Raw genomic sequence first — 21,046 nt, 5'->3', positions numbered from 1 at the left:
AGAGGCTACACCTTCTCCAGTGGCCTTCCATGATCTCTCACAATGCCAAGCCTCAGCTGTTCTTCATGATACCTCATGCTTTCAAAGCCAGTACCACCTGGGTGACTCTTCCACATTACCAAGTCCAGAAGCTGCATGAAGTACAACCTTGGCTGTCTCTGGAACACAGCTTCTTTGTGCTCCCAGAAAACAATTCCCAGATTTCACCTCAGTGATGCTGGACTCTTCTTAATCATTGCTAATTTCTTAGCTCCAAATAACCAACATCAACTGTCCCAGTAGTTCCTTCCATTCCTAACTGTAGAGCCAGAGTCACATGGCTGAAGGTGCGGAGTTCTGCTGCTTACAGGAACTAGAACATGACTCCCTTTTTCTATCACATTATCACTAGCTTTATTTTCCAAATCCTTCCCTGCCTAAACTTGGCTAACAGGCCTGTCTGTCTCCTGGGATTTAAGGTGTGCACCACCATGCCTGTATCTAAATTTAGCTGGGTAGAGTCTTACCCGAAGATCCCACTCCCTTAATCTGTTGCCTCCTAGAACAGAGGATTTTGCTCCATTTCACTTCCTGTTAACCCTTTAATACTCAAACCATGTATTTTATATTTTTCCTTTCTAAGCTTGCTATGCTTGTTCAAACTTGTCTTCCTAAGACTTAAGCAGAGGACAAACGCTCTGCTGGGCTTTTTTGAAACTTCCCTTGTCAATGCAATTAATCTGAGGCTCTTCCCCTTAGTCTCAGGCAGACTTTTCAGTCTAGGGCAAAAAGTAGCCACATTCTTCACCAAAATACCACAAAAACAGCCTTTCTGTCGCAGTCTGAAATCCTTCTCCTTTGAAAATTCTTGGGTCAGGTCAACACAGTTCAAATTACTCCCAGCAACAAAGTCTTCCATATTCCAACTAGGATGACCCATTAAGCCAATTTTAAAGCATTCCACTGTGTTCCAAATCCAAAGTCTCAAAATCCACATTCTTTCAAATGAAAGCATGGTCAGGCCTATCCCAGCAATGCCCCATTCCCTGGTACCAACTTTTGTCTTTATTTTTCCAAACCTGTGCAATTCATTTCTTGAGACTAACATACATAACAAACCTGAGTAGTCACTTTCACAAAATGTGATTTGTGCTAGAAAGGGTTGTATGATGCCTTCTAGATCACAGGCCTGACAGGCCCATGAAAAAGCCACTTCATCTTCTAATAAGTAAAACACTCTAGATTCCAAATTCCTGTCTTACAACTCTCTGGTAGAGCTGGTGGAAAATCAGAAAGGAAAATGCTTTCCCAAGTCCAGAACTTAGCGCAACAGAGTGAGAACAGCCTGTCCTATGGCTGCAAAACTCAGGAAAGCCCTATGACAGCACAGTCCAACCAACTGTGAAATGAATGCTGAGGAGGACATGTTGTCTCTGAGGTCTGCTGGAGAGGAAACAAGTTAAGTGTCATATATAAGCTGCAGTCTTCTGGTTCTCTTCTCCAAGTTCCTCAGGCATTCAGTGTGACCTGACTGTACAAAGACAGAGACTCTTCCAGTACAGTATTCTGGCCATATCGAGGAAGGACTCCCAACTCTTCCATGTGCCCATTGACTGTCCCACTATATATACAATACATTAACCCCCCAAAAAAATAATTTACAAAAGGCAACATGAAACTTCTATAAACTGGACCCAGCTCCAAAAACATTAATAGTACACATAGTCCCTTCCCCAAATATATACCAGAGATTAGCTGCTCATGAAAGTTTAAAAGCACCACTCCAGCTTTACATGTACCCTCCACCCAAGTTTAAAGTGATTTTTCCCGGAACAAGAGTCTTGGGATTTGGAGAAGCCAGCAAGAACTCCAGGTACATTGCTCTGTCTAAGTTTGTCAGCTGTGCAGATGATCCCAGCTACAGGCCAGCCTGTCATCTAAATAGTGTGCACCTAAGTTCTATGCTGTTCAGCTCTGAGGAAGGCTTGATTTACAGTGAAGAGGTGGAACAGGACAACAAAACAGACATGTACAGCAGTCATTCCTCCAAATCGGCCAGGCCTGCCTTCCAGTCTCCACATTCAGCCGTCCACCTCATTGGGGCTTAGTTGCTCCCTGGACTAGCTCTGATCCAGAGGAAGTGTTGGGGTCTTATGCAGCTACAACTGTTCTGGTGAGGCCTCAGGCGCCCGGGTCTTTGGGAATAAGGACTGTGAATGGACTGGATGCATTTGCAATCCTGGTATTTTGTGTACTTCTTGAAATGAGCCTCTTAATCTGCTTCCAGTGACAGTCTGCTCCATCATTGAAGCCTGAAAGTGACCTAGGCCCTCTTCCTGACAGCAGTAGAGGGAACCCTGTAGGAGAGGCCATTGGGTTGGGTGGTTACAGGGTGGGGATGTGGATGGGCAGGCACAGAGGATGGGTATGCCCTGGGATGAAAATGACTGGCTGATCGCTGAGGAGTGTATGGAGACCTTGTCTGCAGCATCACACTGTGGGGTGGGAAAGCAGATGAACCAAAAGTCATTCCTGAACTCAGGGATGGTGGTGGAGTTCCATAAAGATAGTCAGTGGTTGACAGTGAGTTCTGCTGCTTGGTAGATGCATTATGGTTGTTAGATCTAGATTTTCTTTGGGACTCTCTGGCCTCTCCACAGATTCATCCATCTTTTCTTCTTCTGGACCAGAATTGTGTCCATCAGGAGGAACAACTTTAGCAGTCACCGCATCCATTTGAGTTGGAGAAGTTAAGGCAGAATTTAGTGTCTCACAACCTTGCAGACTAGACAGGACATTCTTCTCTGGGTAGAGGGAGCATGGAAGGTGACTCTCTGGAGGTCCACTTGGGCTTCTAAGAGAAGAGAGAGATCTCTGCCAATCAGAAAAGCCCTGTGGACATGTATAATGAGGAGCAACTGATAGGGGTGGTAGGAAGGCTGAGAAGAAAGAAGGCTGGTAGGTATATCTCATTCCTTGCTGAGGATGGTACCTAGGAAAGAGTCCAGGGTGGGGACCATTATCCTGGAACCCCCTGGGAGGAAAGGACTGAGGCTGTGATCCTGAGGACTTTCCTCCCATCATAGAGCCCAAGCCTTGCAAACTTGGATTCATAGGATACTGTGTAGCTGAGTTAGAGTATTCTATGCCAGGCATGTATAAGGGAGAAAACTGGTTCACAGTGCCTACCATCAAACTGGGATCTGTGCAAGGAGGTGTAGTTGCATTCGGTCCTGTACATGGCACAGCTTTTTGTAATGTTTTATCCCTGGGGCAGAGTGGCTTTTCTGAACCACTACCATCAAGGCCTTTCCCTCTGACTTACTGGGAGATGCTTCACCAACGGCCCCATGTTCAGGTAGATTCCCCATCTCTGCCACTATGGAAAGGTCTCACAAACAGCCTTGCACAGCTGGGCTGCTGTAGCTATTGTCCAAAGGCCAGGTGTTCTTGTTCTTTGATGTGTTATAAGTGTCTGCAGAGTCTGAAGCATCACTTTTGAGTCGGGAGTCCTCTGTTTCCCTTTCTTGTGGTAAGCTTTGCCTGGTACAGCTGGCTTGCAAGGGAGGTGCTGGGTGAGGTAGTTGTTTGAGGTATTTCCCCTCTGAAGAACAAATGCTTGCTGCTTTCTCTTCATGTCCAGGCAAAGGCTCTGGGTCTTCCTCAGGCTCTTGTGTTTCAGTCATCTCCTGTGTACTCCCAGGGTTGTCCAATGCAGGCTTGGGCGGTGAAACACATACTGATGATGAATAAGCTACCTGTGGAAAGGGACCAGGTAACTGGGGAAGAGTGGGCTGGAGGTGGTGGTAAGGCACACCTGGGGGACAGACTCGGGAGGAGAGCTTCTGCATGGCAATCGTTTCAGGGATGTCCATCATGGATTCCCCTTCTTGTGTCCCCCGGAGGACCAGGGAGGGTCCTCTGATTCGAGGACTTGGTGCTGGAGTTGGAGGTGTCTGCAAACCATGTCCATCAGACTTACAGGGTGGCTGCATATACTCCGAGGAAGGAATTCCATGAGGTAGAAACCTTGATGTTTCGTCCACTGGTTGGGTGGGATAGGTTGTCTCATCACTCGGCCACCTATCAAATGATCAAGGGTATTAGGGTGGTGAGAGAATTCTGGCCCAAATTTGGGTTTTTCATCTGGACCCAAGCGTCTAGGGTTGGTAGTACCATGGTTCAGATTCCAAAATGCAGGGTGTACTCGATTTAGATCCTTGTATGAATGATAAATATGACCGGGAGGAATTGATCTTGTGGCCACTGCTTGGGTAGCTGGCAGGGGCAGCGCATTCGCCCTGTCCCTCTGTGGCAGTCCCAACCTCTGTCTTAGTTAGGGTGTTACTGCTGGGAAAAGACACTATGACCATGGCAAGTCTTATAAAAACAACATTTCATTGGGGCTGGTTTACAGGTTCAGAGGTTCAGTCCATTATCATCAAGCATGGCAGCATCCAGACAGGCATGGGACAAGCAGAGCTGAGAGTTTCACATCTTCATCCAAAGGCTGCTAGTGGAATACCCATTTCCGGGCACCTAGGGTGAGAGTATTAAGCGCACACCCACAGTGACACACATACTCCAACCAGGTCACACCTATTCCAACAATGCTACCCCTCCAAATGGTGCCACTCCCTGGTACAAGAGTATACAAACCATCACAACTTGGAAGCATATTACAGCAACAGCATGAAATAGACTGACCGCTGCCTTGTAACAAATTTCCTACAGGTAGGGTAAGGGGGCAAGCCTCATCCGAGAGAACTTTGTATCATTAGGAAAGATGTCTGCATGATGTTAGCATGTTTATACAAGGTCCATGGCCTCAACAGGAGCTCTTTGGAAGGAGGACAGAGAATGTGTTTTTTACTTTAAATAAAGGGCCTCAGCACTGTTGCTCAGACTGGTAAGTGCCCATTTCATCTCACTCTATCGATGCAGAGGAACCCAAGTTGTCCTCCCACATTCCCTTTGAGTCAGGTATAGGCACAAAAAGACCAGGACGCAGAGCTGGTGTCCAAGTCCTCAGATATGCTCAATTATCAAGTAATGTTTAAACAAATACAGTGTGGACACTTATTATTGATAGTCTTCACATCTTACTGAGGGCACCAACTGCTTGACAACAACCAACTCTTTAAACAGTCTGCGCCCTGGGACATATATCAAGATCAATCTGGCATGTAGGTGCATGAACACTTTCTTGTACTGAACATAGAAAGGTGGAGGTAGAAGTATGATGTATGCTGAATTGGCCACCAAGTTCACATTGTGTTCCTGGATTTCATCTCAGGACAAGGATGTGGAGAGTCTCTGATGGCTTCTGTCTAGCCCCTTGAAAGGTTCTCTGAGCTTTGGCCTCAGCACTTAATACTTCCTGCTGGGTCAGCAACACTAAAGGAAGCTAAGATTTTCATCGGCACAGTATCATGCTAGCAGCAATGGATATTATCAGTTGTTCAGATGATGATACTCACTTTCATTTGTTCTTAATGTGAGCTTAGGGAAACAGAGAACATGGTCCTTAGAATGGAAAGATCATTTTTACTTCTCCATCTTCCCAGAAAGAAAGACTGGAAGGGATAAAATGGTAAGTGCTTTATAGTAGACAAGACTTGGTAAGTGAGGCCTTGGATGTAGCATGTGTTTCAGTGTTATTTTCTGAAACAAGGTCTCAAATACCCCATGTGGACCAGGTTAACCTTGAGTTCACACAATTGTGCTTCCAATTTCCTATATTTGGGCTTCCAAGTGTGGCCTCCACGTACTGTGAAAACAGAACTAGTCATTGTGAGAGATCTGGATAATCTAATGCTAAGGCATGTACATCACAGTATAGCAAAAGCCATTGTGTTCTGTCTGCCCCCTATTTTAGATCGTTGCTGTCATATGACAGCCAATCATCAACACAGAAAAACAAATTGACTCAGAGCAAAGTAATGGTGTCCAAATCCTGTTGTGTTCTGTATGAGGTTTGTTAATCTTATAATGGTCCATAAACCATTCCATGGGACCCCTCAAATTAAGGGACAATATGCAGTTATATCTACAATGGCCTGATCTGAACACACCACTGGATACTTCACTAACTTTAAATGAACTAATTTCTTTTTTTCATTTGTTTTTGTTTGTTTGTTTATTTTGGTTTTGGGGTTTAGGGTTTTGTTTTCTTGTCTTTATAATTTAACTAAGATAGATTTTTGAGGCTATAGCTCAACCCCAAAACTTGAGCTATGGTTCTGATCAATCAACTTTAGGGTCTGCATTTAATGAATCATTCATGTTTGACTGAGATACAGGAGGTCAGGAAATCTAAAAAAATAAAAGGGGGGTGGAAGGATGAGGAACAGGGAATAGACCTTTGAGGCTCTCAGACATCAGGGAGATAGAACTTGTAGAGACCACCTCCAGTAGATAGGTATGTCTCCCCCACATCCCCCAAACCCCAACAAGACCACTGGCAATGCTCTCTGTCAAGGAATGTTGCCATCCACCCATCTCAAGGATTTTAACCAAGAAATGTTCCTGAGAAAAGGACTAACAGGGACAAGAAATGGAGCAGAGACTGAAGGAAGGGCCATCCAGGAACTTCCCTACCTGGGGATCCATCCTGTCTTCAGACACCAAACCAGACACTGTTCCTGTGGTCAAGAGGTGCTTGCAGACAAAAACCTGGAGTGAAGGTTCTTTGGGAGGTGTGGCCAGCAACTGACCATTGGAGCCAACTATTAGACTGAGCATTGCAGGAGCATGCAGAGAAGCTGGAGGTGAAGAGGGGAATGGAATCCTATTGAAAAACAACTTCTGCTGGCAGGACCACCCAGTGCTCCTAGACACTAGACCACAACCCAGGAGTGTATAAGCAGGGATCTATAACTCCAGATACATTGTAGCAGAGAATGGCCTAGCTGAAAGCAATGGGAGGGGAGGCCCTTGGTCCTGTGGAGGTTTGATGCTCCAGTGTAGTGGGTTTCTCAATCAGTAGGGCAAGAGAAGGAGGGTGGGTGAAGGAGAATCCTAATTCAGACAGAGTGGAGGCTGAGAGTGCAGATGTAGTTTGAGGGGTTAGTGGAGGGTAACCAAAAGTGGCATATCATGTGAGATATAATCCAATGGAATGATTAATAAATACATTTTTAAAACACACACATAAGCCAGGCATTTAATTTTACCAGTGAAGACTCAGTAACCAGCTCAGAGAGGCAAGGAAAGCACCTAGCTAACCTTCCTACCCTGATGACCTGCCAGTAGGAAAGAATTCTTTATCCCTCTCCACACTATCTTAAATATCCTTCAACTTAAAGTCCTTCTTTCTGAGGCCAGACACTGGTGGTACATGCCTTTAATTCCTGCACTAGGGAAGCAGAGGCAGGCAGATTTCAGAGTTTGAGGCCATGAGGTAGAAAGCTTGACTGTTTAGTCCACTGGTTTGGTGGGATAGGTTGTCTCATCACTCGGGCATCCATCACATGACCAATGGTATGAGGGTGGTGAGAAAGTCCTGTCCCCAGGTGGGGCTTCTCTACTGGCCCCAAACATCCAGAGTTTATAGTACCATGGTTCCCATTCCAAACAGCAGGGTGTCCTCGATTTAGATACTTGTATGAATGATAAATATGACCGGAAGGAATTTCAGAGCTTTCAGGAAAGTCTGGAGGTCGGGCTGGAGTCCCACCATGCCTTGAAGGAATAAATCCTGCCTAGAATGGAGCTGGTGGATCCATGTTTCCAACTTGACTGGGACAATTCATCTGCCCAAGCTGTAAGGATGGGACGTGTGACCCCATATTGGAAAGGTCTGGAGCACTGAGCAGGGATCCACAATGGTTACTAATTCCAACTGGAGACTGTATAGCAAAGGTTGGGTGTTGCAAGGGCTCCCCTGGGGGGCCCCTCTGGAATTCGAGAGGTGCCAAGTACATTGACGGGATCTGATCCTTGAAGAGAGCCAAACGTTCCTGGTGCTGCTGGCTTCATCTGGTTTAAAGGGGATGCGTGGCTAGGCACCCTACCACAATGCAGGGGGCAAGAAAAGCCTTGACCATTTGATGTGCGGACCTCTGGAGGGAGTTTATGGAACTGCTGCTCTGATTGTCCCCTGAGGAGGCAGCTCATTGTGTCAGGGGCAATGATTTTCCCCCATTCTTTACTGGTGGCTGTTTCCTGCAGTAAACATCTGTGTTCCTTGAGTGAGTCCAATCATGGCTTCCACTATTTCTACCAGACCGACTCCTTCTTTTTTCCCGTTTTTCAACCTCTTTGATCCAAAATTCTTCATCTGTGTCTCCATCTTCACCAGGAAAATGTTTTGTCATGGCCCGATGGAAACACTGCTCTAAATTGTCAGACATCTTGGTATATTCATTACTGTCACCATTGTATTTTAGGCAATTTTTGAACATGGTCTTCGTGACATTTACAAATTCCTCCTTGGTACAATATGAACCTCCATTTAATTTCTACTCCATGTTTGAAATATCTATGGGGGTCTTAATAATCTGGTAATAGTTGGGGGCATAAGATTCATCAACAGGTTCCACGAAGGGCCAGGAATCCTTGTGAGCCTTCACCACATCTAGAACTTTTACATGGCTGTGAAATCGTCATCCAATTCAAAGAGGTCCTTGGCCTTCTTCCATTCCCTCATAGGAGAATTCAGATCCAAATGGGAAAGTTCTGGGGGTAGCTCCTTGCCTTTAGCCAATAGCCATGCTCATTCTTCCCTGAGCTTTCTCCTCTTAGCCCGGACTTCCACTGCCTTGATCTTTTTCCTCCTTTTCCTGCCTTCTCTCTTCCTTTAACATGTGCTCTTACTCCTTCTGCACTGCAAGAAGGATCTGTCATTCCTCCTCCTCCCCCCTGTGCTTCTGTTTTTTTATCTTGGTGAGCATGGGAGTTTCCTCTAGCTTGATGAATTGGATGGGCAGGTGGACAGATATAAACCTGTGTTGCAGCTCTGGCTTTGTGCCCTGTGGACGTTTTCCATTCTGAGCAATCATGTTGCAGATTTCAGGCAGGAAGTCCTGCTAAGGAGTTTGTAGAGTTGCTGCTCTTGGAGAGAGGTTGGCTCACAGGAAGCTCTCAGTAACCTGTCTCCATTTTTCTGTTAGACACAGGAGCCACCATGTACCTTGGCCTGGCCCTCCGGATCCATTTCTTGTGTGTAGGTCAGATGTCAAGGAGTTTTCTTCCTGCTTTTCACTGGATATAATCTCCTCCTGTAGTTTTTTTTTTTCGTTTTGCAGGCCTTCCTCTTCTTTTGTCTGTTTTTCCAGGAACATTTGAAACATTTTTTTTTTAACTTTCCCTGCTCAAGGAGAGTTCTCCATTGGACCTTCCGTGTACTGGGACTTCTTTGTACATTCGTGTGCCATAGAAGTACCAGTACAGTGCACCTGAATTGTCTTCACCTAGAGGTTCAACTCGGAGACTGTCTGCATCCAGACCCTTGAGAAGATCAAAGACATCATCCCCTACAGGCCGGTAATCACAGAGGAGATGCAGGCTCTCTACTCGATTATGCAGAGGAAGGTTTGGAAAATGGCTTCTCTCAGAGGATGGGGCTTTCCTTCTTCAAGTTCACAACCGTAGTTAATGATATCTTCCAAGTAGCTGAGGAATGTCTGAGACATGATATCTCTTTGCTAATAGCAGCTTTGAAGCAGGCAGGCAATCAGATCACTGATAAATTCCAAATCATCTCTGTGAAGAGCTGCCTCTAACTCCTCGATCTCGAAGTTGAGCAGGCATAAGGCCTTGTGAAAGAACAAGCAGAATTGCGAGATGGCTGGGACTTCCCACCAGGAGCAGAGCATGCCCAGCATGGCCATGCAGCCTTCCTCTGGGCACATCTCCCTGCTGGGATCGCTCACTCACTCTTGCTTGCTTCACTCTTGCTTTCTCGCTCCAACTCTGGCCATGGAGCAGTGCCTCTCACTCAGAAAATGGCAGCTTCCTCAGCTTCACAAAAGCTCAAGCAGAGGCCGGCCGGGGGGGGGGGGAGGGGAGCAGCTGGCAAACTCGCTCAAGCAGCTGCGTGCTTGCCCCCTCCCTCAATGGCTGTCCCAACTTCTGTCTTAGTTATGGTTTTACTGCTGTGAACAGACACTATGACTAGGGCAAGTCTTATAAAAACATTTCATTGGGGTGGGCTTACAGGTTCAGAGGTTCAGTCAATTAACATCAAGCGTGGCAGCATCCACACAGGCATGGCAGGAGCACAGCTGAGAGTTCCACATCTTTATCCAAAGGCTGCTAGTAAAAGAACTATTTCCAGGCACCTAGGGTGAGAGTATTAAGCCCACACCCACAGTGACATGAGTACTCCAAACAGGTCACACCTATTCCAACAATGCTACCCCATCAAATGGTGCCACTCTCTGGTACAAGAGTATACAAACAATCACAATTTGGAAGCTTATTACAGCAACAGCATGAAATAGACTGACTGCTTCCATGAAACAAATTTCCTACAGATATGGTAAGGGGGCAAGCCTTACCAGAGAGAACTTTGTATTATTAGGAAAGGTGTCTACATGATGTTAGCATGTTTATACAAGGTCCATGGCCTCAACAGGAGCTCTTTGGAAGGAGGACAGAGAGTGTGTTTTTTACTTGAAATAAGGGGCCTCAGCACAGTTGCTCAGACTGGTCGGTGCACATTTCAACTCACTCTATCCATGCAGAGAAACCCAAGTTGTACTCCCACCTTCCTTTTGAGCCAGATATAGGCACAAAAAGACCAGGACACAGAGCTGGTGTCAAATTCCTAAGTTATGCTCAATTTTCAACTAATGTTTAAACAAATACAGTGTGGTCACTTATTATTGATAGTCTTCACATCTTACTGAGGGCACCAACTGCTTGACTACAACCAACTCTCTAAATAGTCTGCGCCCTGGGACATATATCAAGATCAATCTGGCATGGAGGTGCATGCACACTTTCCTGTACTGAACATAGAAAGGTGGAGGTAGAAGTATGATGTATGCTGAATTGGCCACCAAGTTCACATTGTGTTCCTGGATTTCATCTCAGGACAAGGATGTGGAGAGTCTCTGATGGCTTCTGTCTAGCCCCTTGAAAGGTTCTCTGAGCTTTGGCCTCAGCACTTAATACTTCCTGCTGGGTCAGCAACACTAAAGGAAGATAAGGTTGTCATCAGCACCGTATCACGCTACCAGCAGTGGATATTAATCAGTTGTTCAGATGATGATACTCACTTTCATTTTTTCCTAATGTGGGCTAAGGGAAACAGAGAAAATAGTCCTTAGAATGGAAAGATCATTCTCACTTCTCCATCTTCCCAGAAAGAAAGACTGGAAGGGGGAGAATGGTAAGTTCTTTATAATAGACAAGACTTGGTAAGTGAGGCCTTTGATGTAGTGTGTGATTCAGTGTTGTTTTCTGAAACAGGGTCTCAAATACCCCATGTGGACCAAGTTAACCTTGAGCTCAGACAATTCTGCTTCCACTTTCCTATATTTGAGCTTCCAAGTGGGGCCTCCAAGTACTGTGAAAACATAACTAGTCATTGTGAGAGACCTGGATAATCTAATGCTAAGGCATGTACAGCACAGTATAGCAAAAGTCATTGATTCTATGTCTGCCCCCTATTTCAGATAGTTGCTGTCATATGACAGCCAATCATCAACAGAGAAAACAACTTGACTCAGCAAAGTCATGGTGTCCACATTCTGTTGTGTTCTGTATGAGGTTTGTTAATCTTACAATGGTACATAAACCATTCCATGGGACCCCTCAAATTAAGGGTCAATATGCAGTTATATCTAAAACGGCCTGATCCGAACAGAGCACTGGATACTTCCCTAACTTTAAATGAACTAATTTTGTTTTTTCATTTGTTTTTGTTTGTTTGGTTGGTTTGGTTTTTGGGTTTTTGTTTTCTGTCTTTATAAGTTAACAAAGATAGATTTTTTTGAGCTATGGCTCAGGCACAAATCCTGAGCAATGGTTCTGATCAATCAACTTTAGGGTCTGCATTTAATGAATCATTCATGTTTGACGGAAATTGGGTTTTGTGTGGTTTGTGGGGCCAAACATGAACCCAAATACAAGATGCTAGGACCTTGCCCAGTCAACTAACCTATGTCTATAGTATTACCCTATACTTTCTGCCTGCACATCCGCACCTCTGTTGAATATATTATTTATTTCATACAGAAACTCATGGTCTAGAACACAGAGGGCTATAAGCAATACTGATCGGTGAGATTGGTGCAGTGAGAAAAGCCCCCACACAATCTGATGGTCACACATTGGTGGCTCCATATTTCAGTTTCCTTTGCCAAAAGATCTCTAGAATGTTGTCAGAAGCATGATGACTGCATGTCTCCCTCCTAAGGGATCTTGGGGCAAATTTCAAATGCTAAACACAAGGCTTCATGAGTGTGATCCCTAACACACACCCACACTGCAACCAGCCCTGAAGGCTCAGCATGGATGAGATTTCATGCACCTGTATATGATTAGACAGGAGTAGATTTTGGCTGCATATTCAAACTGGTATGATTTCTCACTAAGTTTTAATGGCTCCTATTGCTGATTGAGGAAAATTTAAGGTAGGATGAGATATTTCTGAGAAGGGTTTGGAAAGGAAACACAGAGTTAGATACATAGGAATTACTTAGGTGTGGCCAATCAAGCCTAGAGCAAACCCTGGCTTTGGAAGGAGGATGTGCTCAATGGCTATGCCCCAGGAAAGAGCAGCTCAGCTTCCTGTCAGTACAGGGAGAACATTAGCAGGGAACCAAAGGCTTTATGTAGTCCATGACATCAGCAGTCCCTTCTTGGACATTCTATTGTCTCCTGGAGAGTTCTAAGCAACCTCTGTGATGTCACCAGTGTTGTAGTTACAACAAGCTGACTGAGATTTCTCAGTCAGAGATTGCACATTGCAGTGATGGCCCTGCTTGCCCGACTTGGTAGACTTTTTCAGAGAACCAATGTGGATGGGAGAGAGACCAGAGAGGGGAGGAAGGATGCTGGCCTTCCATCTGAGAGTAATGAAGGACGAAGGAGGTGGACTTGGCGAATGAGCAGTAAGTCCTGGGAAGTGGATGTTGAGCTTCCTGGTAGGGGTGGCCTGAGCTGGCCTTTTTAGTAATGTGGAACTGGAGACTCTGGGTAGCAAAAAAACTTCCATGGTTATCACAATTCTTGAATCATCAAGGATTTCAGAACAGTACTTTTCCATCCCCTAAGGCAGGAGTTGGCAAGGTCAAAGCTGTTGGGCTATGAACTTCAAGTCTTGACTTGCACTGGGTATTGTGGGTGTTACTTGGGGACAGAATGAGACCATCAGGAGTGACAGCGGGTCTAAGCTATGCCAGTTTGAGGGAAGGAATACCTGCATTTCAGTCCATGGCTTCTTTAAGCTCCTGTAGTTATCTGACATTAGTCACAGGGAGAGAATGGTGCTCCAGACCATGATGTCATGTTCTCAGAACTACTCTGACCTCCTGTTTGTGACAGTTCCTACCTTACCTTTCTTTATCACCAATTGTGGGTGGCAGCCATTTCTATACTGTAAACAAAGAACAAGCAGTTGATAGACCCAGAGGGGGATTCTATTTTTATTTCTGGGATGTTTTGTGTTTCAGGGTGGAAGTTGATCAATGTGATGAACATATTCTCCCCCTGCCTGACTTATTAAGCCAATTCCTTGGCTTAGAGTAACAGGTTGGATATCTGAGCATCCACAAGATCTCAAATACTTTTAATAGTGAATTTGTAGTCTGACTTGTGAAAGCACAGGGCTCTGAAGCCAAGTTGTTCCCTGAAGAAGACATCTCTCTGGTCCTCATAAGCACGTTTAAGGGGGAATGAGGATACATCTGGCTACTTACATCACCTGATCTCTCTAGAGTGATGGTAGAACTGAGATCCACTCAGAAGAAATCTCATGCTGGGACCAATCTCTTGGTGGTGTCACTATGTTACAGGCCTTTTTCCTTCTCTTTGGTAAGTCCACACTCTTTGCATTCTCACATCAAATATTCTTGTATTCATCTACCTACAGTGGCTCACAGACAGACATCATCCCCTATACCTGTCATGAGCAAGGAGCAGTTTGAGAAGGAAGAGAACGAGCTGATCAAAGAGATCCAGCTCACTACCCAGGAGACAAATGAGCTGAGAGATCGCCTAATCTACGTGACCGAGGGATCCATGAACAAGAGGTATATGTTGCTCCATACCTGTGGTGTCATTCCGGGGTCTGCAATACCTCCTTCATCTTATGCTTTTAAAGGGGTGGGTTCTAGGAAGCTATACCACCAGAACATAATTGGGCCTCACTTCATGCCCCTAAATACTTATTAGAGGAGTGGCCACACCAGAAGTTTTGTCAGGAGCGAGAAGGGAAATAGACTCTTCTGCTCCCTCCACTTGAAAAGAGGAACTTGGAGTCTGAGTGAAGAACTCAGGGATAGAGGCAGTGATGATTTCCTAGGGTTCATTTGGAAAGCCTTTGACAGGAGGTTGCTAGGTGATGGGAGTTTGTAGTTGTGTTTTTACTTGTTTCGAAGGTGACTGAGTGTTGGAACCTCCAGGTAGCAGCTGGAGGGGCCTGGTCCCACATGGTTCTTCTCAGTGCTTGATTAGAATGCCTGAAGTTCATGCCTGTTCCTGTTTGTCTGTGTGCCTTATACTCTGAGGCAGTAATGTTGCATGCATTACTCTACCTCTCATTGTGTTCCCTTTGTCTCTGTCTCTCTTTCTCTTTCATTCTCTCACTCTTTGTTTCTCCATCCTGTGTATAGGTCTAAGTCTGTGAGTCTATGTGCATGCACAGGTACAGACCTGTGAATATGTTTTGTATGTTTTTATTTCTCTCCACAATTTGGAATCTAGGGGTAGGTGTTTTGGCCTGAGGATTTACTTACCTAAGAGTATCCAGGTGAGGTGGGTCCTGAGGCCTGGTAGTCCCCACTTTAAATAGCATTGCACTTTGACTATGTTGTCACATGTGTTAGTACTTTTGTATTTTTGGGGCAGATTATAAATCTGTGGTGATGTCTGGACTCATCTCCAGAATTATATATAATAACTGTCTCTACAGTATTAGGTATCCAGGATTTAGAATCCCTTTTATGGAAACAGGGGAAACACCATCACAGCTGTTTGGTGGGTAAAGACCTGTAGCCTAGACCCCTGAGAACATAACTGCTTAGTCTGCCCTTCAGACCTACTGAGTAACGCAGGGAGCCAGGGCACCCTCAATCTAGATGCCTAGCTTCTGGTGTTCAGGGGCCAGGATAGCCAGTTTCCCAAGGTTAAGAAAATCCCAGCATTTAGAATGCAGTGTGTGGTTTCCATGGCTGCAGTAGTCCAGGACCCAGCCTGAGTTCATGTGTTACTAAAAGCCTAAGTTTATGGAGTTCTGTCTTCCTGGGGCCAGGCCCTACCACAGGCCAAATGGACATTATAAAGAACTGAAATTAAAGGAGAAGGAGATCATGACATTCCTACATGAATTAGAGAACAAGAACATGGAGGCCCGAGAGAACAAGCATGAGCTCATGAAGGAGATAAATTTCTATCGGTAAGTACTTGTCTGGGAGGCCAACTCTTGTGAAATGGCCATTTCTGCCTTCCTTTGTTTCTGGTCGGGAGACTGCAGGTCTGGTTCTATACTTTATGATTTTTAGGCATCAGTGTCCCTTGGATTTTTGGACTCAGTTTTCCTAGGTCTCTAGGAGACTGTTACCACTGCCAGTGTTCTCCAGGCATCCTCAGGAGCCTCTAAACAGACAAGTGATTCAGATCATAAGAAGGTTATTATGTTGTACTGGGCCTGTGGGGCTCAGGCAGGGTTTTACAGAGCTAAGTGAGGTATAATATGAGGATAGAGTGCCCTCCCTTTGGTTCTAATGACTACCCTGATTGTAGTTGCACCCTACTAATTGGTATTGTCCCAATGCATGGGCTGTCATGAGTAGATGGAGATCCCTGTTTCTTTTGGAAAAACATGGACCCTTTTGGTGTTTGGACTGCAGCACAAATTTCTTCTTCCATGAAATGGCTATTTGCTGTTTGTACAGCTGTCATGGATGTATTCTGGTGGATTGTATTAGGTCTTCACAGGAATCAGGGTACATGTCAGGTTAATGGGACCTGTAAGTAGAAATGGGAGGAGGAGGCTGCAGGAACTTACCATGCAGACTGTGTTTCCAGTAACCTGCACAGCCGGCTCCTGCTGGAGAAGAATCTTATAAATAAGAAGTTGGCAATATTGCAGCAGGAGAAGAAGGAAGTACTGGCTGATTGGGCCGTCATTTGTCAATGTTTGATGGAGTTGAACCTGAGTGGTACAGAAGAACAGGAGAAGACCAACAACATGGAGACTAAAGAACATCAGGTAGGGACAAACAATTCGGCCAGGCTATGACTATCTGATAATTGGCACAATAGAATCTATCTTTGCTTCCTCCCACCAACTTTCTAATCCATACTTCCAAGCAGCCGTCCTCCTCATGGAATGTAGCTGTTCTTTGCTCTTTTTTCACACAAGTATTCTGGGAAGTTAGCCTCTTGTGAGACTCTGAATTAGCCTCTTTGGAGGCACTATTATCACTGGCAAGTGAACCTTTCAACTCTGCTTTAGTCTTCTGTCCACTCAGGGTGACAGGTGAATAACATGTCACATTCTTGCATGCATGTCTTCAGATAGGTGGAATGCTATGTGGAGGTTTGAGTGAATTCTGGGTCCTATCTGCAGATTTCACATCAGTAATTTCAGTTAGCATATTAATGTTGACTGTCCAGTAAAGATGAGGTAGTGGGAGATAAATGTCTGACAGCTGCCATGCCTTTCCCCACCATTCCTGTGTCTTAGTAACTGCCTTCCTTTCCCAGGTCTCAGAAACTGCTAGAGCTGGGATTGGCCACAGCTAAAGAAGAGACCATCTTGCAAAATGCGTTGTCATGCCAGGAGGCCCCTGCTGACCCTGATCTCCAGCATCCAGAATCTTCCTCGGATGAATCTTCCTCAGATGAATCTCTTTATATCACATGTCCTGAGTGGGAATAGGCCCTAACTAGGAAGCCATGGCTAATTCAGGGTGTTTTTCCCTTTTCTCTTCAGATAATTCCTCTTGGCAGAGAACGGAGGTGACTGCACTGCTAACAAATGTCCAAGAGGAGTAACAGGCTATAGGTCTGTGCTGCTAAAAGTGAAGAAAAAAGATGAACAATAATTTTTTTATAGTTTTGTTTGAAGTTTTCATTTTTTGTTCTTAGAGTTGTTGCTATGTTATTTAGAAGTTATATGTTCTTGTTCTTTTATTTCATTGTTTATTTTTGCCTTTATCTCTATATTAATTGAAATTGTAAAACCTATTTTTTAAAAATTCTATTTCTTATGCAAAAAATGGATTTGCAAGTCGTGACTTTTGAGACCATCTTCCTTATTCAGGTTTTCTATCCCCTGCTGTAGACCTAGAACTCACATCCAGAGATGGATCTTTGTAAGTTCCAGACAGCCAGGGCTATATAGTAAAGTCATAGCCACCTAGGGGTATACAAGGTGATGAACGTTTGTGTATCAATAATTTTATTTACCCCATGGACACACACTTGGTGATGTAATCACTGCCATTCTGCATCCATGGTGTCATGAATTCTCATACTCCTAACATATAGCACTCTGTAACACACATTCATTCATGATCCTGTGAACCAGATACTGAGGAATATACAATCATTGTTCTAGAGCTGCTGAGGATATAAACACATTCAGAAAGGAATACAAAATAAATCAGGAAGGCCAGAGCCATATGCCTCAGTTTACTTGCAACAGAGCATCAGTGATTGAGGCGAGCAATAGCTTCCCTTTGGTTCTGGCCTGAAAAGGTCAGAGCCATTAACTGGGAGAAAGTTCAGGGGTCGTCCCTCCTGAAAGGGAGGGATGTCTAAACATGGCTTTCTGTGAGCTAGAGTTTTTCCTTGTTTCTAGTCAAGAGTTAATATTTACCCGGAGAGGAAAATGTCCTTGGGTCTGCAGATAACAGTTTCTTCTTGTGAAATTTGTTCTCTTTCTGAGGAAATGACTCCAAAAATGATAATATTGTCTGCCCAGTGCAACTATGCAAAAATGTTATTGTTTGGGCAAAATTGGCAATGTCATAACCCGTGTTTTTAAGCTGTAGAAATCAAAAAAGCTTTGCTTCTTGCCACCAGAGCATTAGTCTGTCTGTTTCTTTAAGGCATTCACAAAGCTCATCTTCGTCAAGTGATAACCACACAGCAGACATAATGACCTTCCATTTCTTGCTGGAAAATAGCTTTTAATAGATGCTGTTGTCCTTGACCATAAACTTGCTTTGTTTTGCTGTTGCTGATTAGACTTATGTTGAACATTTATGTGAATGGGTGTTTTTCCTACTGAATATAATACTGTATGTGGCTCCTCCTGAGGGACATTTCCCTCAAAGCACAGATGGAATCACAACCATTCCTGGAGATGATTGTTAGGTACCATGTGGGTCTTCTTCTGAGTAGCAGATGTTCTAACCTGTGAGGCATCCCCACACTTCCTGCCGTTGGCTTTTGCCCTTCCAGTGAATATGCTGTATTAGATGAACAGGTTCAAATCCACTTGAGTGGAGAATCTCAGAAGATCTGTAGGTACAGTGCCTGACCTGCCCACACCCAGTGTCCTAGGCTGCCAGGCATGTATACACGGCTCTGATATTACCACTGCTATTTCTGTGTTCAGAGCCTTTTAAGTGAACAAAAAGGGGTGGAAGGAATATTGCTGTTTGTGTGCTCTGCTCCCTCAAGAGTCCCTAAAAACAGGTGCAGTCAGGTGAAATCTTAATTGATCAGATAAGGCTAGAGGCTCTTATTGGGCAGGGGGAAGAAAGGCAGAGCTGAGATTTTTAGAGAGGGGAAGTGAGATGGAGAAGAGAGAGGGAATGAAGGACAAAATAAGGAGGAATAGGAAGATGGTGCTGGACTACGGGGCTCTAGGGGCCATAAGTAACTGGGGATTTCATAAATGGGAAATAGAGTAATGTAGGTACATTTTCCTGATGTAAGAGTGCAGGTTGTATTTGTATGTGTTGAGTTTTGCATTGTTTACATGGGCATTTTGTGGTTGTAGATTTCCCCTAATAAATTTGTCTGGTATATTACAAGGGTTTTGTGTTATTATTTTAAGAGGTAAAGGGGAAGTGTGAGTGGCAGCCAGCTCACTGGAGGCTAGCCACAGGTGGTGAATGGCATTGGAAGTATGAACAGCCTGGCAGCAGCTAAACATGGGAAACAGGGCAATAGTGCTACATGGGGCTGGCCACTCAAGGTTAATGAGATCGTCTTTCCTGTCCCTAACCACTTTAGCATGGATTGGGTTTTGTTTTTATGTTTTACTGTTTTTCTTTTTTGTTTTTTTTTTTGTTTTTTTTTTTTGCTCTAAGCTACAATAATGTATTTCTTTTTGTTCTAAGCATAGTAGCAAACTGTTTTACTTGAAAAAAAAATCCCTCATGACCTGTTTTTTTGCCTGTGATCCAAGCCCTCCCCAAACTGTGTAAAATCCCTGTGTGATAAGTTTGTTGCAAAGTGGGAGTCTTAACACAAGAACAGGGTAGGTGGTGAATTGAAGGGTGTAATGTATAGGCAGCCGCACGCCCAAAAGATGCCCTGGACCTCCAGTACACCAGCGCCTTAAACAAAGCCATTGCACAGGTTCCAGCCCGAATCTGGCGCCAAACCCTCTGAGAGGGTGTTACACATCAAAGGGGCCGACATACTGACGAATCCCAGGAGGACACATAGCTCTCCACAGTGCTGGGGTGGATATAGGCGGTCCTCCAGGGGTTTCCCTGAGTTCCCCAGTAGCATGGAGGTATTCCTGAAATAAAGAAAGCTGTTGAGAAGAATCCGACCTTGTTGCATCTTTTCTTGCTGGACAAGGTGAGCACAACAATAATGGGGAAATCTGGAAGAGTATGGGTGGCCTAGGGCAGGCCAGCTTCTGTAAGCACTCAGCATACACACCTATTATCCCCTGCTGTGTCTACTCTTATCCATATTTGTACATGTAAGAGACTTTTCTGTCAGCTTCTGTAATTTGTACATAGTTATTTAATTTGGGTTATAAAAAAGTTTACTGTAAGAATGGCATATTGAAACATGCTTCCCTACACCCAAATTCAGAATAGCTACAGTCACAGTCCTGTAGAATACATACTCCTCTTGCAAACAAAACAGGTTCAGAAACCAAAAATATTAACAATAAATAACAAAAAAAAAAAACATCCACACAGATCAATTTTAAGAGTTCAGATGTCATAGGATCTATTTTCTTCTTTACATGGAATTTTAACTCCAGAAAGGAAGGCAACATAAAGTGAATTACCATGCTGTGTGGCCTACTGTGCAAGGAGAAGTGACTTGGGCATTTCCAGTACTGTATATAAAGAAGGTATTCATAACAAAGCTGCCTGTCACAGTTGGGATTTGCTACACATCTCATAAAAGTCTCTTCTTGGTCAAATCCCCCTAAGTTCTCCCCGATTTAATCCTAAGAAAAGCCTTGAGCTGCAGTGCAATGGACAAAGATTCAACCCAAGACAGCCACCACCATGCAAGTGACTAGTAGAGGCTATCCTACCTATGCATGCTTTGGACCTAAGTAGCCAAAAGTGGCTTTCCCTGTTTCTCCACAGGTGCTAGCTAAGCAACTGTGAATCTCAACCAGCTACAGCAGGCTCCAGGTCCAGTCCCCTGCACTCCTAAACTTGGACCTGACTGAAAGAAAAGATGGGAAAAATCTAACAATAATTCCTTCAATCACTTCTATTGCTGGTAACATAATCGTTATTGTTGTTATTCCCAGGGAAGGCCCTGGGTCTACACTGTAATAAGCAATAATATTGATCTCTTTTCAATAGCTAGGCAGCTGTCAAAGCATCTCACTTAAACAACATCAATGTGAGGTCTGGATTCTTATCATCAATGACAGATAAGGAAGCCAAAGCTCAGTATGATGGACCCACTTGCCCAAGGCTGTACTTAGAGCATGGCGCTGAGAAAATGT

At 44.4% G+C, this 21,046-nt stretch overlaps 2 pseudogenes; one reads left to right on the top strand and one right to left on the bottom strand.

Annotated features, from left to right (window-relative positions):
* Positions 1 to 2,099: 2,099 nt before the first annotated feature.
* On the bottom strand, positions 2,100 to 9,833 carry LOC147005022 (chromatin remodeling regulator CECR2-like; annotated as a pseudogene).
* A 3,071-nt stretch (positions 9,834 to 12,904) lies between these two features.
* On the top strand, positions 12,905 to 17,035 carry LOC147005021 (disks large homolog 5-like; annotated as a pseudogene).
* Positions 17,036 to 21,046: the final 4,011 nt, after the last annotated feature.

Source organism: Mus caroli, unplaced genomic scaffold (genome assembly GCF_978045245.1).
Source record: "Mus caroli unplaced genomic scaffold, Mus_caroli_1 scaffold_4, whole genome shotgun sequence".
NCBI classification, from domain to species: domain Eukaryota; kingdom Metazoa; phylum Chordata; class Mammalia; order Rodentia; family Muridae; genus Mus; species Mus caroli.
The sequence above is the reverse complement of the archived record's forward strand: the minus strand, read 5'-3'. Positions and strand labels throughout refer to the sequence as shown.